The sequence below is a fragment of the Oncorhynchus keta genome, unplaced genomic scaffold, assembly GCF_023373465.1.
Source record: "Oncorhynchus keta strain PuntledgeMale-10-30-2019 unplaced genomic scaffold, Oket_V2 Un_contig_14545_pilon_pilon, whole genome shotgun sequence".
Taxonomy (NCBI): domain Eukaryota; kingdom Metazoa; phylum Chordata; class Actinopteri; order Salmoniformes; family Salmonidae; genus Oncorhynchus; species Oncorhynchus keta.
Genome location: NW_026278814.1, coordinates 1 through 4,319, shown reverse-complemented (window position 1 = coordinate 4,319; position 4,319 = coordinate 1). Strand labels below are relative to the sequence as shown.

The 4,319-nt window shown below is 55.7% G+C and overlaps 1 long non-coding RNA gene across 1 annotated transcript; it reads left to right on the top strand.

Annotated features, from left to right (window-relative positions):
* Positions 1-413: 413 nt before the first annotated feature.
* On the top strand, positions 414-3,285 carry LOC127918576 (uncharacterized). The gene is made up of 3 exons (XR_008100402.1): positions 414-503; positions 1,467-1,800; positions 3,232-3,285. It is a non-coding gene; the product is annotated as an uncharacterized LOC127918576 (long non-coding RNA).
* Positions 3,286-4,319: the final 1,034 nt, after the last annotated feature.

The window sequence follows — 4,319 nt, the reverse complement described above, 5'->3', positions numbered from 1 at the left end:
TGATGCTAGCCGTGTTGGTGCCATCGTGCTGGTGCCAGCCGTGTTGTTGGTGCCATCGTGTTGATGCTAGCCGGGTTGGTGCCAGCCATGTTGAAAGCATCGGGTTGATGCTAGCCGTGTTGGTGCCAGCCATGTGTTGGTGCTAATGCCGTGTTGGTGCCATCGTGTTGATGCTAGCCGTGTTGGTGCTAGCCATGTTGGTGCTGACGGTTGATGCTAGCCGTGTTGGTGCCAGCCATGTTGGTGCCATCGTGTTGATGGATGCTAGCCGTGTTGGTGCCAGCCATGTTGGTGCATGCGTGTGATGCTAGGTTGGTGCCATTGTGTTGGTTGGTGCCATCGTGTTGGTGCCAGCCATGTTGGTGTTGGTGCCATTGTGTTGGAAAGCGTGTTGGTGCTAGCCATGTTGGTTAATCGTGTTGGTGCTAGCCGTGTTGGTGCCATTGTGTTGGCGCCATCGTGTTGGTGCCAGCCATGTTGGTGCCATCGTGTTGGTGCTAGCCGTGTTGGTGCCAGCCATGTTGGTGCCATCCGTGTTGGTGCCATCACTGTTGGTGCTAGCCATGTTGGTGCCATCGTGTTGGTGCCAGCCATGTTGGTGCCATCGTGTTGGTGCCAGCCGTGTTGGTGCCAGCCGTGTTGGTGCCATCGTGTTGGTGCCAGCCGTGTTGGTGCCAGACGTGTTGGTGCCAGCCGTGTTGGTGCCAGCCGTGTTGGTGCCATCGTGTTGATGCTAGCCATGTTGGTGCCATCGTGTTGGTGCCAGCCGTGTTGAGTGTTGCCATCGTGTTGGTGCCATCGTGTTGGTGCCATCGTGTTGGTGCCATCTGTTGATGCTAGCCGTGTTGGTGCATCGTGTTGATGCTAGCCGTGTTGGTGCTAGCCATGTTGGTGCTAGATCGTGTTGATGCTAGCCGTGTTGGTGCCATCGTGTTGGTGCTAGCCATGTTGGTGCCATCGTGTTGGTGCCATCGTGTTGGTGCCATCGTGTTGGTGCCATCGTGTTGGTGCTAGCCATGTTGGTGCCATCGTGTTGGTGCCATCGTGTTGGTGCCATCGTTGGTGCTAGCCATGTTGGTGCCATCGTGCTGATGCTAGCCGTGTTGGTGCCATCGTGTGGTGCCATCGTGTTGGTGCCAGGACGGTTGGTGCCATCGTGTTGGTGCCATCGTGTTGGTGCCATCGTGTTGATGCCATCGTGTTGGTGCTAGCCATGTTGGTGCCATCGTGCTGGTGCCAGCCATGTTGGTGCCATCGTGTTGGTGCTAGCCATGTTGGTGCCATCGTTATGCTAGCCATGTTGGTGCCATCGTGTTGGTGCTAATGTGTTGGTGCCATTGTGTTGGTGCCATCGTGTTGGTGCTAGCCATGTTGGTGCATCGTTTGGTGCTAGCCGTGTTGGTGCCAGCCATGTTGGTGCCATCGTGTTGGTGCTAGCCATGTTGGTGCCATCGTGTTGGTGCTAGCCGTTGGTGCCAGCCGTGTTGGTGCCATCGTGTTGGTGCCATCGTGTTGGTGCCATCGTGTTGATGCTAGCCGTGTTGGTGCCATCGTGTTGATGCTAGCCATGTTGGTGCCATCGTGTTGATGCTAATGTGTTGGTGCTAGCCATGTTGGTGCTACATCGTGTTGATGCTAGCCGTGTTGGTGCCATCGTGTTGGTGCTAGCCATGTTGGTGCCATCGTGTTGGTGCCATCGTGTTGGTGCCAGACGTGTTGGTGCCATCGTGTTGGTGCCATCGTGTTGGTGCTAGCCATGTTGGTGCCATCGTGTTGGTGCCATCGTGTTGGTGCCATCGTGTTGGTGCTAGCCATGTTGGTGCCATCGTGTTGATGCTAGCCGTGTTGGTGCCATCGTGTTGGTGCTAGCCATGTTGGTGCCATCGTGTTGGTGCCATCGTGTTGGTGCCAGACGTGTTGGTGCCATCGTGTTGGTGCCATCGTGTTGGTGCCATCGTGTTGGTGCCATCGTGTTGATGCCATCGGTTGGTGCCATCGTGTTGATGCCATCGTGTTGATGCCATAGCCAGCCATGTTGGTGCTGTTGGTGCCATTGTGTTGGTGCTGTTGGTGCCATCCCGGGTTGGTGCCATCGTGTTGATGCCATCGTGTTGGTGCCATCGTGTTGATGCCATCGTGTTGATGCCATCGTGTTGGTGCTAGCCATGTTGGTGCTGTTGGTGCCATTGTGTTGGTGCTGTTGGTGCCATCGGGTTGGTGCCATCGTGTTGATGCCATCGTGTTGGTGCCATCGTGTTGGTGCTAGCCATGTTGGTGCCATCGTGTGGTGCTAGCCATGCCATGTTGGTGCCATCGTGTTGGTGCCATGGTTGCTGCTAGCCATGTTGGTGCCATCGTGTTGGTGCTAGCCGTGTTGGTGCCATTGTGTTGGTGCCATCGTGTTGGTGCTAGCCATGTTGGTGCCATCGTGTTGGTGCTAGCCGTGTTGGTGCCAGCCATGTTGGTTAATCGTGTTGGCGCCATCGTGTTGGTGCTAGCCATGTTGGTGCATCGTGTTGGTGCTAGCCATGTTGGTGCCATCGTGTTGGTGCTAGCGATGTTGGTGCCATCGTGTTGGTGCCATCGTGTTGGTGCCAGCCGTGTTGGTGCCCGTGTTGGTGCTAGCCGTGTTGGTGCCAGCCATGTTGGTGCCATCGTGTTGGTGCCAGCCGTGTTGGTGCCATCGTGTGTGGTGCCATCGTGTTGATGCTAGCCGTGTTGTTATCGTGTTGATGCTAGCCGTGTTGGTGCCATCGTGTTGGTGCCATCGTGTTGATGCTAGCCGTGTTGGTGCCATCGTGTTGATGCTAACTGTTGGTGCCATCGTGTTGATGCTAGCCGTGTTGGTGCTAGCCATGTTGGTGCCATCGTGTTGGTGCCAGCCGTGTTGGTGCCAGCGTGTTGGTGCCAGCCATGTTGGTGCCATCGTGTTGGTGCCATCGTGTTGGTGCCAGACGTGTTGGTGCCATCGTGTTGGTGCCATCGTGTTGGTGCTAGCCATGTTGAAAGCCATCGTGTTGGTGCCATCGTGTTGGTGCCATCGTGTTGGTGCTAGCCATGTTGGTGCCATCGTGTTGATGCTAGCCGTGTTGGTGCCATCGTGTTGGTGCTAGCCATGTTGGTGCCATCGTGTTGGTGCCATCGTGTTGGTGCCAGACGCGTTGGTGCCATCGCGTTGGTGCCATCGTGGTTGGTGCCATCGTGTTGGTGCCATCGTGTTGATGCCATCAGGTTGATGCCATCGGGTTGATGCCATCGTGTTGGTGCCATCGTGTTGGTGCCATCTGTTGATGCCATCGTGTTGCGGTGCCAGACGTGTTGGTGCCAGAGCGTGTTGGTACCATCGTGTTGTGCCATGGGTGTTGGTGCCATCGTTGGTGCCATCGTGTGGTGCCATCGTCTGGTGCCATCGGTTGATGCCATCGGGGTTGATGCCATCGGTTGATGCTGTTGATGCCATCGGGTTGATGCCATCGGGTTGATGCCATCGTGTTGGTGCCATCGTGTTGTTAATCGGGTTGATGCCATCGGGTTGATGCCATCGTGTTGGTGCCATCGTGTTGGTGCCATCGGGTTGATGCCATCGGGTTGATGCCATCGTGTTGGTGCCATCGGGTTGGTGCCATCGGGTTGATGCCATCGTGTTGGTGCCATCGTGTTGGGTGCCATCGTGTTGGTGCCATCGTGTTGATGCTAGCCGTGTTGGTGCCATCGTGGTTTGGTGCCATCGGGTTGGTGCCATCGTGTTGGTGCCATCGTGTTGATGCCATCGTGTTGGTGCCATCGGGTTGGTGCCATGCGTGTTGGTGCCATCGGGCTGGTGCCATCGTGTTGGTGCCATCGTGTTGATGCCATCGTGTTGATGCCATCGTGTTGGTGCCATCGTGTTGGTGCTAGCCGTGTTGGTGCCATCGTGTTGGTGCCATCGGGTTGGTGCCATCGTGTTGGTGCCATCGGGTTGATGCCATCGTGTTGGTGCATCGGTTGGTGCCATCGGGTTGGTGCCATCGCGGTGGTGCCAGCCATGTTGGTGCCATCGTGTTGGTGCCATCGGGTTGGTGCCATCGTGTTGGTGCTAGCCATGTTGGTGCCATCGTGTTGGTGCTAGCCATGTTGGTGCCATCGTGTTGATGCTAGCCATGTTGGTGCCATCGTGTTGGTGCATCGTGTTGGTGCCATCGTGTCTATGTGAACACCAATATAATGAGCCCTTCTATATGAACACCAATATAATGAGCTCTTCAATATGAACACCAATATAATGAGCCCTTCAATGTGAACACCAATATAATGAGCTCTTCAATGTGAACACCAATATA